Source organism: Notamacropus eugenii, chromosome 4, assembly GCF_028372415.1.
Source record: "Notamacropus eugenii isolate mMacEug1 chromosome 4, mMacEug1.pri_v2, whole genome shotgun sequence".
Lineage (NCBI taxonomy): Eukaryota > Metazoa > Chordata > Mammalia > Diprotodontia > Macropodidae > Notamacropus > Notamacropus eugenii.
This window is the reverse complement of record NC_092875.1, coordinates 224,090,135-224,103,591: the sequence shown is the minus strand read 5'-3', so window position 1 is coordinate 224,103,591 and position 13,457 is coordinate 224,090,135. Positions and strand designations below refer to the sequence as shown.

Sequence of the window (13,457 nt, the reverse complement as noted above, 5' to 3'; positions counted from 1 at the left end):
AGACACATTCAAATAGAGGCATTATATTTTTGATTATACTAAAACAAAAACAGCAAAAGATCCTATTTTACTTTCCATTACAAGGGATTAATAGGGAGTACATGAATAAAGAGTTCCAAAACATGAGGAGGCAAAGATAAATCACAATCAGAAATACTGGAGGGGATTAAAAAGAACCATACATAGTACCCCTGCTTTACCTTTAACTAATATCTAATAGCAAGTAGATATTAGGGTTATTGAGGTTGACTTGACTCAGTTACAAGTAGTCAGAGAAGGCTTATTAGCCTATCAATGGAATTGTTACAACTAGTGTGGAAATTGTTTTGAAACTAACTCTGCCTACCCTTTGACAAAGTAACAACAGTATTAGGCCAAAGAAATTTTTTAAAATTGGAAGGGAAGGGCAGGGAGAGTGATAGCAGAAAAAAGTTGGATGTATAAAAAAAAAAATTTGTATTATCTCTTTTGGTGGTGGCAAAGAATTGGAAACTAAGGAGGTGTCCATCAATTTCGGAATATCTGGACAAATAAAGATATATGAATACATAGGATACTATTATACCATAAGAAATGGCAAAGAGGAATATTTCATAGAATCTTGCCAAGACCCCAGAGAACTAATGTATTTTAAAGTGAGCAGAAGAGAGAAATTTATGCAATATCAATAAAAGTCTAAAAAATACAACTTTGAAAGACTTAAGAACATAAATCACCTTAATGGCCCACCACATATGATTCCAGTGGACTGATAATGAGTAATAAATAATCTCCCCTTCCTTAGAAGTGATGGACATGATTTACAAAAGAAGACACATTTCGTGGACATGACCAGTGTTTATTTGACTGTGCATATTTGCTAGAAGCATTTTGTTTTGCTTTGTTTCTATAGTGGAGAGAGGAGGAATTTAGGAGAGTCAGTAAAATCTTTTTAACTGAAGAGAAAATTGAAAAAGGAACATATATGTATACATATAAACACACACAAACACACATACACACATATATGTATATAAATATATATATATATATATATATATATATATATATATATATATATATATATACACCAGCTGTCAATAGATAATGATAATCAATAATCCTAAGCTTGAGTCAAACCATTCTAGTTTATCATGCATTTTTTCTAAAAAATGCAACATATTCACCCACTGTCTTTTAGCAATAAGTAATGGCTAATTGAAAAGAGAAGAATATGCACTTGAGGGAACAAAGCCTAGGATAGGCAAGCTTTTATGCAAGACAGGGCAGATATAGAATCAATATAGCTACATTCTTATATTGTAGAAATGGAAACACAAGTATGGACACCCTCAGTTATAGATGGGAGCAATATAGAAAAATGAGGCAGCCATGTTCACATAAGGAATACTGACTTATAGCAAGAATGCCTATGGGAAAATATACAGTTGGAGTAATAATTATGGACAGGGACTATAATTTGAGATCTGGCAATAAGAGGATAAATAGATTCTATGAGGAGGAATAAAGCAAACAGCAGTCTACATTAAGGTCTTAAGTGCTAGGAGCAGATATGAAGTCAACAATACAGTTTGTGGTGATACCAAGGTTTTAAAGGACTGATTCCTTCATGTTAGATGTTGGCATCCCTAATCATTCACTTGCTTCAGTCATTCTCTAAAGGGATGAGTCATATTGTATATCGTATGGTCTCTTCCTTCCTTAGAAACATGATCATGTGGAATGATCATTGCTAATTGAACAATAACAATATGAAAGGGAAATAGCTTCACAATCAGAGAATTAGAAAATAATAGTAAAATTGCAAGATTGGGGGTTAGAGAAAAGGAAAAAAAAGGAGACTGCTAAAACAGGGTGCTGCCGCAGTAAATATTGATATTTTTGCTGGTTCTGGTTCGTTTATCGTTTAGTTTGTTTGTTTGTTTGATTTTTACATAAAACAGAAACTTCAAGATTTTGATATCACAGAAACCACAGAGACTTTTTGGTCAAATTCTCCAAATGCTTCCAATACAGTGGATAGCATAGTTGTTGCTGTTTGTAGAACGGGAACATTAAAAAAAATATATAGTAATAATGTAAAGAACAAACCATTTTCAGCATCATTTTTAAAAAAATTAGTCATTGCTCTTCTCCACTGTCAGAATGAAAAGAGAACTCATTATCATTATCCTTCAAAGAGAAATTATTTATAGAACTATTTAACCAACCATCAGTATAAAAATTTTTGGCTATTAGTGATAAAGGGAACAACTCTTATTTACTTTGAATTCTTAGTCTTATCCATTGTGGATTAATGTCCCATATTTACAATACTATATGAGAAAATGAGGTTACACATGTTTTAGTTACATACAATTCGCAATCTTTCAATGGGTTTATTAGTTAATTCTCTGGGTTCTACTGCAGTTCTTTCTCACTCTGAGCTGTTAGACAGCTTCTCTAGCATCTTTTCTTCTAACCACTTCTTGCCTCTGTTTTTAAACCTGTTTTAAATTTATTCCCAACATGTTATATATTGCTTCTTGCTTCTACCAATATTAATTATCCCAAGATAATGAAAATATTTTTCCCCTTAGAAGGAACAACTGCAACCTCCACTTCTGTTCAACCCATTGACAAATCTCTATGCTTCTGAAAAAAATGCTAATTTGGGCCACAGACAGCTGTGCATTCTGAGTACAGAGGTATAATACAGTAATACAAATTCCCTTTCAGAAATGCTTCAGAAGTTAGTTTATTGCTTATTTAAATGAATTTTCTTATTAATACTTTTTCTCATGTTCACATTTTTTCTGATAATTTATTGTGTATAATTTTTGTATTTTTCATAGCACCAATGGGTCACTTGCCTAAAAGTTTATATTAGTAAGCTAATGAACCTAATGTGACAATAGATGAAACACAATTTGTGCAAAATGATTTATCTTAGATAAACACACTAGGATCATGCTTGAATTTAACCTAATGTTGAACTTATTCTCCCTGAGAATAGTGTCACTTAAAAATGTTCAAGTATAAAATCAAATGCCTTCTTTTTTTGGTTTTAGAAAAAAACGTCATAGAAATAATCATCAGCACAGATGAGAAACCTCTTGGTTAGTACCAGAATAGATTTGAATTTCTTTGTTCAGCTAACTCTTTTACTGTAGCCCAGTCTAACTACTCATTGGGAAAATAAAAATAAATTTAAAACTAATTCCTAGGAGATGGAGAAAGAGGGAAAGGAAAGGTGACTTTCTTTCCCATTTGTGCTTTTCTTCAGTTCAAAAATATAATAGGGGATAGAGTCAAGATGGCAGAGTAGAAAGATGCACATACACTAGCTTTTCCCCTATAGCCCACAAAATACCTGTAAAGAAGGACTCTCAACAAATTCTAGAGCAGCAGAAGCCACAGAACAATGGAGTGGAGGAGATTTCTAGCCCAGAGTGATCTGAAAGACTGACAGGAAAGGTCTGTTGCACCAGATGCAGACCAGAAGCCAGCCCAGCCTTGGCCACCAGGCACCAGGAGGAGCAGGACCGAGTAGGCTTCAGGGACAGAATCTCCAGAGGCAGCACAGATCCCTCAACCCAGAGGTGCTAAAAGTCAGTGAGAGGGGTTTTTTGGCTGGCCAAGTAGGGAGCAGGGTGTCCCCATAACTCAGGCCAGAAGAGGACAGGGGCTCCCAAGGCAGGCAGCAGCCCACATCCATTGTTGAAGGCTTCATTGTAAAGTCCTTCACGTTACTGACCCCTATGTGGCAACCTTGCCCCCACCTGAGCACCTGATCTTAATCTCACACAGAATACTGGCCCTGTCCCTACCTAAAGCCCCTGGGGGATTGGAGCAGCTCATCTGAATCTCAGCTCCTAGTGCTGGCTTGGCTGAACTGGAAACGAGGTTGTTGTGGAGAAGAAACTCAGAAGTCAAGTAAGTGACTGGGAAAATGCCCAAAAAAGGGGAAAAAAATAAGACCATAGAAGGTTACTTTCTTGGTGAACAGGTGTCTCAAGAGAACAAAGCATACTGTCAGAGGAAGTCCAGGTCCCTGCTTCCAAGGCTTCCAAAGGGATCTTTAACTGGGCTCAGGCAGTAGAAGAGCTTGAAAAGAGAGTTAGCAACTTACAAAAGAACCAAAAAAAAATTCTGAGGGAAATAACACCTTTAATAAGAGGCTAACTCAATTGGAAAAAAGAAGTCCAAAAACCCTTTAAAAAGCAGAATTAACCAAATGGAGGAGAAGGTTCAAAAGCTCACTGAACAAAACAATTGGTTGAAAGAGAGAATTGAGTTCAGGGAAATGAATGACTATGAGATAAACTGAACAGTTAAAAAACAAAACCAAAAGTTTGAAAAAAATAGAAGATAATACGAAATGTCTCATTGGAAAAATAACTGACCTGGAAAATAGAGGAGAAACAAGTTAAAAATTATGGGACTACCTGAAAGCCACGATCAAAAAAAGAGCTTAGACATTATCTTCCATGAAATTATCAAGGAAAACTGCCCTGATAGTCTAGAACCTCAGGGCAAAATAAGTATTGAAAGAATCCACCGATCACCTCCTGAAAGACACCCAGAAGAGAGAAACTCCTAAGAATATTATGGCCAAATTTCAGAGTTCCCAGATCAAGGAGAAAATACTACAAGCAGCTAGAAGGAAACAATTTTAGTATTGTGGAAATATAATCAGGATAACACAGGATCTGGCAGCTTCAACATTAAGTGACTGAAGTACTTGGAATAGGATATTCCAGAAGTCAAAGGAACTGGGATTAAAACAAGAATCACTTACCCACCAAAACTGAGTATAATACTTCAAGGGAATAAACGGTCATTCAATCATATAGAGAACTATGAAGCATTCATACTGAGGAAAAGACCAGAACTGTAAGGGGCTCAGAGGGTCCCAGGGGGTTCAAGTCAGAGGCAAAGCCTGTTCCCGTGGGAACGGTGCTGATGCACACCCTGGAAGAAGCTCTGTGTGACCCTGGAACCTGATGTTCCTGCAGATACCAATGTCCTGTACAGTAAAGTTACAAGTGAGCCTGGGAACCCAGGAACTAGCTGCAGGTACAAGATAAGCTTCTTTCCTTACTGCGGGTGTAAGGATGTGGAATAGTCATGAGATGGTGAAGTAATGGGATGAGCTCAGCATGTATGTGATTGGTGGATCAGCCTTTATAAACTCTAACCCTCAGCTGAATAATGAGTTGTTGTTGCCTGGATCATCCTGTCTCTGGTCTCCTTCCTTCAGGGCCCACAGATTAGAGGCCCATGGGTCAGGGAGATCCAGGGGGCTCAGGCCTTGACCCCGAGCAATTGGTGCCCGAACAGGGACCGGAAGGGAAACCGAGGTCCCCCTGCAAGGCGTGGGCTCAGAGTCGCACGAGAGTGATGCCACCTGCATGCTCCAGTCAGTGCCCCAGTGGTTCTGCGGAGCTTGGGAGAGACGTGCACTTGGCTGACTGGGACAAGAAGAAGAAAGTTACAGACTGTGAGTAACCCTGCTTATAGATAAAACAGGTAGAGAGCTTAGTCCAGAGAGATTATATCCAAAGCTACAGAAAAAACAAACAGATTGCAGAATGGCTATGACAGGATTGCAGAGAACCGCAGGAGTGGAAGAGACGTTGCAAAGGTGTGGAGATGTAGGTTTGGTAACATTTGCAGCTCACGTGAAGGAACAAGTAAAGAGACAGTATAGAATCGAAGCTGCCAGCACGAGACAAGGACAGAAATGTTATAGCTGTGGAAAAACAGGTCATTTTAAAAAAGACTGTGGGAGCAGGCCAGGAGTAAGGCCTAAAACACCATGCCCAAAGTGTAGAAGAAAGGGTCATTGGCCCTCAGGATGCCAAGGAGCTCTGCCACAACAATACTCTAGCCCAGGACCTGAAGGAGGGACAAACCTTCCAACCCAAAGCTATGAAAGCATGGAGAGGCAAGCCCAACAAGGAGACTCAGCGCCTCAGACAATGGTACCAAGTGGCCATAGTGAAAGAAAGAAAGCCACATACCTAGGTTGTACATAGTGTCTGTATCTGTGTTCGGTCTTTCTGTAATTTGTGTGTGTGTGTTTGTGTGTTAATACTGCCGGTGCCCTTGTGCTGGTTGGAATGCAGTTATCTCTTTTCCTCCCCCCCTGTTTCTCTCTCTCTGATGGCTGCAGCATCAGGGAAGAGAATGGGAGAGAGAAAGAGAGGAACTCCTCTTGTTTAGTTTATGTGACTGCTGAAGTCAGTTCAGGTCAGGTCAGAAACATGTACCAAGAAACAATATATGTGCAGTTTTAGTAGGGGCTGCTATCTAAGCTCACTAGCATAACATGGGTAGTACCTTGAAAAGTTGTTGGTAAAATTCTCTCTCTCTTTCTACCTTTTAACCCTGGCCAGGTTGTGAAGGTGGGGAGACAGACCAGAAATTGGGGAACTTTTTCCCCTCATCTCATGGAGGCAACCTAACTAGCCTTTTAATCATCTCATGCCTCACCAAAAAGAGAAAAAGTTTCTTTGCTGTAATTGTTTTAAGTGTATGCTGTCACTTCTCATTGGATAGTCCAGACAGGGCAGATTCACAAAGTTTTGCGGACTGGGGTAAGAACAGGGACCGTAGGCCCCCCAGAGTCGGGGGGAAGGACCAACCACCTGTTAGCGAGAATAAGAAGGTGAGCCCCACTGGGAGCGGGAAGAAGCCGCTGTTCACCAGCGCAGAGAGCCCCGTTGGGAAGAAGTCGCTGGTAAGCAGCGCCTTGCAGATGGGAACCATGGGTCAGGGGTATACTATCCCACTGATCAAGCCTGATAAGGAAGAAATTAAGCCCCACTTAAGCCAGTGTCGAGATTTTGTTGAGCATATCTGGAAGAATTCCCCAGTCATCTTTGAACAAGTGTATAGTGGAAGTGTAAATAATGGTACCTACAGTTCACTGTTTGGGTTGCTATTGTGTTTCTACATTGTAATAACACTGTCCTGTATTGTACATTAAGTGATCATGGTATTCCAGAAATTGTGTTACAAAAGGCAATTTAACTCTGAATTTTGTTGGCACTAGAGATGTTGGGAAACTCGTGTAAAACAAGTTATGTTATTATAAACTTTACCCATCCTATACCCTTGTCTTATAGTGTTGTGTGATTGCCATTTAGAGAAACCAGGTATTTTCCCCCTTGTCTGTTACAGAAGTTACAGCTACAATAATTTGTTTATCATTTTTGAAAGTTGTAAGAGTGTTACCTATGTTTTGCAGTTGCTGTTTTAATGCTAAACCTAAAATTGGTAATTGATTACTGTGTATAGAAAGAAAAGAATAGAGTAAAAATTTTATTTAGACTGATTTTGCCCATTCAGGACAGTCCTCCTGTATGTTTGGGGTTTGGCAAGCATGGGATTCATGCCAATTCCTTTTATTTTATAAAACTGCCAAGGCCTCTTTCATGTGGACAAGGTCATCAGTCCCAAGAAAGAAATTTGTTTGGCTTATATAATTCATAAACAATGAATGTGACTTGCTCAATAGTTGTAATAGATAGAAAAGATTTTTAATAATTGACTTTTATATCAGGACAAGTTTTAAATTTGAGAAGGAAGGATGTTAAATGAAATCTCATATGTATGTGAGTCCTGTTAACCTTCATTGCTTATTGCAACTCCATAAGTATAGAAATAACTGTATCTGGTTCTGAGCTGTGAGCAGTGAAACTTGCTGTTTAAGGTAGAGGCATTTGGGACTATAGCTAGTTTCATTTTAAGTTTAAGTTTGAATTTGGGTATTGTTGCTTGCATTAAATCAGTATCTGAGAGAATTGCCACAAGTTACTCAGAAGGAATGTGATCCTGCACTGTTAACAGGTGAAGTTTGTATCTGGATAGGAAACACCGAGGGGACAATTCTAGACTCACTCTAGGATGGGATCCTCCTGGTCAGTTTCCCCCTTGTGTCCTGGACAAAGGAATGCTTCTCACCTGACTATTCCTGAGTCTGGCTATGAAAGAGATACTGCATGATTTGGAGAATGTCACTGTTATCCAATTCAAACAGAGTCAAGGATGTTTTATCCTGTCGTATTTGGTATGCCACACGTCCCTGCTTTTCCTTCTATAGCAAATTGCTCTGATCATAGCAAGTGACCAGCAACATATGTGAGCCCTTTTGTACTGGGAACACCACTATTATTTTTTATCGGGACACTAATATTATTTTATCTGAACTTGGTCAAACATTTATGTACATTCCTTTCACCCTAAGATGTCCTCATTGTGTAGAAGCATGTTAAAAGAAGTACCATTTTTCTGTAATCAGTCTTGTACTGTTACCAACATGAAATTCCCCTGCGCATTTTCCCTGAGCATTCTGTGATAATTACGGCTTTGGTTTGTTTGAGGAATGTTACTTTAGCTTTCACTATCATTGTAAACGGTTTTGACTCCTTTTTCTTAAAGTGACACTGTTGTAAAGGCAGCGGACACATTTCTGGAAGACGTGCTGAAGCAGAAAAGATCTTGCTATTTTGATACGCAACAGTTGAAATTCATGTGTGAATATATTCTCCACTTCGTTTCTATGAGTTTTCTTCCAGCATGGACATAAACAAGCCTGTGCAATATTGCTGGACGTCTCTTCAGTTGTGCAGTTCGAGTTCGGGGCCTCTTTTGTTTATGGCCCTATAGCTCTGCTAGTGACGCTATGCCTTGTGCGCTATCCTGTCTGTGGTAGGGAGATTGTGGAAGGTGAAGCAGTCTGGATTGTGGGTTCAACAGCTTTGGATGCATAACAGGTTTGATTGACACTATGGCAGGCAGATGGGAAAGTGGGGTGTATGGGGTCATCAAGGCCCTTCATATCCCCCGATCATTGCTTCAGGTACTTTTGTGCCAGTTTCAGGGGGTTTAAGTATGTAGGGAAAGTGTGGGGACATATGTTCAGCAGACAGCAGAATGATGTAACTACCATTTTTAACCCCTTCTGGTCGATTTTGGCCTTTGCTTGTTTCACCTCCTTGCCAGCTTTGTCTCGTCCAGGTTTTGTGTCTTCCACTTTAGAGATGACTGTTCTGGCTCTATGTGACCTACTGTCCGTGGCTCGTTACCCTCTGGACTGCTGCGACCTCTCCACTGTCGGGTCCTTGTGTGCCTGGGACGGCTCTCCGTCCCCTCTCAGCAGGATGCCAGCTGCAGACGCCGAGACCTTCGTCCCTTATGCCGTAGATCTGGGTTCTTCTCTTTATCAAAAACCAAAAGGGGGAATGACGTGGGCCCTCAGTTTGGCCGTAGTGGGCCCTCAGTTTGGCTGTATGTACTTGGGCCCTAAGACTGAATTCGCATTGTACACAGTTGGACATATGTCCTTGGACCCTCATACTGATATCACTTTTCTCTCTGGCCCCTAAATACTATCTCAGGCAGTTTCTCCCTCAAGGACACAGTCTGCCCCGGCAGCAACCGTTATCTCCCTACCTCCTGTAGTAGTCAGCTGAACTATAAAATTTGCATGCCAGTTATGTATTACTGTTCACTGACCACTCATGTGTATCCTAGACTCAGATGTATTTATATTGTCACTCAGATGTCAGATGTATTTATATTGTTCCTCAGATGTATATATTATTATTTTTATTTGATCAGGATCCCCACTTATTAGGCCACCACTCCTTCAAGACCAGACACACCACCATGAGGTATTAAGGAAGGGAATATGCTTTACCTGATGATATGTATTGTACTGTATCTCGATGTATCAATTCTCAATCAGACCCCTTTGCTATGATTATACAGCAACCCACATATGCTATGTTCCCTGCTAAGGTAAATCATACTTGGTATCAAACTCAAGAGTATACATTCTCTGTAGAAAGAGATGGTGCAACGTCTGGCTGTTACATGTGACAAAAACTATGTATTAGCTGTGTTGTGATTGCTTGTTTCTTTACATCTGCTATGGCCTTAGGCCTGCTAACTAGCTATATGTACTATATGTAGGAGGGTTAGCAAGAATGTGGGCAGAGGATTTGAGCTCCGATATACGAATGTGCAGAGCAGTATAATAGTAGTGATTGTGATGGGACAGATACCAGACATCACCTGTATAGAACTACGGACTTGGATCAAAACTGTGGCTCCCCTGGAATTGCTTGTATGGTACCTCAGAGCTGCAAAAACAAAAAGGGGGAGTTGTAAGGGGCTCAGAGGGTCCCAGGGGGTGCAAGTCAGAGGCAAAGCCTGTTCCCATGGGAACGGTGCTGATGCACACCCTGGAAGAAGCTCTGTGTGACCCTGGAACCTGATGTTCCTGCAGATACCAAGTCCTATACAGTAAAGTTTCAAGTGAGCCTGGGAACCCAGGAACTAGCTGCAGGTACAAGATAAGCTTCCTTCCTTACTGCGGGTGTAAGGATGTGGAATAGTCATGAAATGGTGAAGTAATGGGATGAGCTCAGCATGTATGTGATTGGTGGATCAACCTTTATAAACCCTAACCCTCAGCTGAATAATGAGTTGTTGTTGCCTGGATCATCCTGTCTCTGGTCTCCTTCCTTCAGGGCCCACAGATTAGAAGCCCGCGGGTCAGGGGGATCCAGGGGGCTCGGGCCTTGACCCCGAGCACAGAACTACATAGAAAATTTGACTTTCCAACACAAGAATCAAGAGAAGCATAAAAATGTAAAGAAGAAAGAGAACTCATAAGAAAAAACTTTCTAAAGCTGAACTGTTTACATTCCTACATGGAAAGAAAATATTTATAATGAATCTTTTCTCAGTATTTTGGTAGGTGGAGGGATTGTACATACACAGACACACACACATATACATATATAGACAGAGAGTACAGGTTGCATTGAATTAGAAGAGATGATATCCACACACAAAAAATAAAATAAAATAGAAATTAAGAGATGAGGGAGGAAAAAACTGGGAGAAGAAAGGGAGAAATGGAATAGGGCAGGCTATAATTCATAAAAGAGATAAGAAAAATCTTGTTCAATGGAGGAGAAAAGGAAGAAGGGGAGAGGGGAAAAATGAGCTACTCTCTCCACATGTGGCTGAAGGAGAGAATAACATGCTCACTAAATCTGATATGAAAATCTATCTTATACCACAGGAAAGTAGGGGAGGAGGCGACAAGTGGCATGAGGGGAATGATAGAAGGGAGGGCAAATAGGTGAAGGGAGTAACTAGAAATAAACACTTTTGGGAAGGGAAAAGGTCAAATGAGGGAATAAAAAATCAAGGGGGGATAGAGGAGGATAGAGAGCAATATAGTTAGCATTTTACAACATGATTATTATGGAAGTCCTTTGCAAAATGACACTTATTTAGTCTGTATTAAATTGCTTGCCTTCTCAATGGGGAAGGGTAGGGAGGGAAGGAGAGAGAGAAATTGGAATTCAAAGTATTAGTAACAAATGTTGAGAATTTTTATGGCATATAACCTGGAAATAAGAAATACAGGGAATGGGACATAGAAATTTATCTTGCCCTACAAGAAAAGAGAGAAGATAGGGATAAGGGAAGGGGGTGTGTGATAGAAGGGGGAGTACATTGAGGGAAGGAGTAATCAGAATGTAAGGTATTAGGAAGCAGGGGGAGGGGAGTGATGGGAAGAAAAATTGGACATGTTACAAAGTGAATTAAAAGCAATTAGTATTAAAACAATTGACTGAATTAATTACTGAGAATAAATCAAAGACATCTTTAGTCTGGGGAAAATAATTTTAGTCTAAACTTCCTAGAGATAGGTAACCTCGGGTAAAATTTAGCATTGATGGAAAAGATAAGGTTTTAGTGGTAAATTTGATTTTATGATTGCTATTTAATCAGGAACTAGAACATGTCTAGAAAGGCATGTAAGCCACTTAAGACTTGCCTCAAAAGATGTTCCTTAGCCAAAGTGAAATTATAGTCATATTTGAAACTTGGTTATTGGAACTTGCTATTTTAAGGTTCTACAGGACTATTAACTGACTGTTCTTCTGAGTCTAACTCTAGGTATGGATAGCAAGAAAGGCGGTCTGAGCCTCCAGTTCAAGATTCCAGTAAGCCTGTGAGATGCTGGTATGAAGTGAAAAAAGATGATCTCATGGAAAGGGTGGGAGAGCAACTGTTCAGCCTGGGCTGAGGTAGGATTCTCCTGACTCAATTTCCCCATTGACACCTGGTAGACTTTAAGCCTGACTGAATGTAATTTGACAATCTGCTCCTACCTGGAACTGACATGAAGTTGGGGAGATATTGGTTCCCTGCAATGTCTCTTCTCTTCGTGGCATTTTGCTATAGTCAAAAGGTTTGTAGCCTTAATACCAAATTATAGATTGTTGGTAGGGGAACATCTGAGGTTAAGTCTAAAATTAAGCTATTAGGTTTAGGACTTTAGACCAACAATAAGAAGTTAGAGTCCTTTAATTCTTACCAATACTGTGTAGACAATTAGGTCAAGGGCTGTGAAGTTAGAACACATAATTATTATTTGTGTCTCAGTTGGTTAATGTTAAAAAAAATTCATTTGTAGTCTATATTGCAAATGCTTTAAAAGAAGTATCACCTGACCAAAATTTGGAATTGTTTTATGTAATGTGAACTGTGTTAAAAATGAAAAATAAAATAAAATTAAGAAGTATAATAACCTTTTTATGAAAATACCTTATTCAACAATTTTTTAAGTAAATCCTTTTGTATCAATCACAATATATAGTTTGCCATTTTGAAAGTTTTTTGATGCTAACGTTAAAATAGAAGAAAAAACAGTAACTTGGTTTATTTCTTTGAATATTTGCAAAACTCAATATTTGTTAAATGAATAAATAATCCTTTTTTTTCTTACTTGGATATTAGTCTATTTATAATATTTACAGACTTCTTGAACAATTTGCATATTAAAGACTCATCTATTTTGAACTGGAAATAATATAGACTACACCAACTTATTTTGGCTATGTATACACTATAAATTATGGAAATCCAGTATGCTGATTCAGGATCTAAGTAAGAGTCAATGTATTTGTTTTTCTCTTTAGTATATATGAACTTTTACATCACTCAGTATTTAGAAGAAATAGAAGTTGTTAGTATCTTTGCATGAGAGGCTACTTCTGCAGTTATGAACTGGGAGAGGCTTTAACAGAACAGGAATGAAATGGCCTCACAGAGAAATTTATAAACAAGGATACTGGGTGATTATGAAAGATGTAAAATGAGCAGAAAAGAGAAATGTCATGTTTCTTTCTAAAAGCAGAGAAAGATTAACTTTTATGTCACTTGGTAGATCTATTGTTTTTGATATTGGCCTTCTTTTCCTAGTTTAGATAAGACAGTCCACAGGACACAGGCTCAATAAGTCTTGCTCCCCCAAAAGTCCTTAACTAATATGATTTTTCTCAGTACCTACATTTCCCTGTAGAAATAAATTGAAAAGCGAAAAAGTTATATTTTTGCTTTCAGCACATTTGGCATATTATTGCTGCAGTATGCTAAATGGC

The 13,457-nt window shown here is 39.1% G+C and overlaps 1 long non-coding RNA gene across 1 annotated transcript in view; it reads left to right on the top strand.

Moving 5' to 3' along the window:
- Nucleotides 1-2,970: 2,970 nt before the first annotated feature.
- LOC140500999 (uncharacterized) overlaps nucleotides 2,971-13,457 on the top strand; it is a 29,692-nt gene continuing 19,205 nt past the window's right edge. Inside the window, exon 1 of the long non-coding RNA XR_011966010.1 lies at nucleotides 2,971-12,101. This is a non-coding gene — a long non-coding RNA (uncharacterized lncRNA). The remainder of the gene's footprint in view (nucleotides 12,102-13,457) is intronic.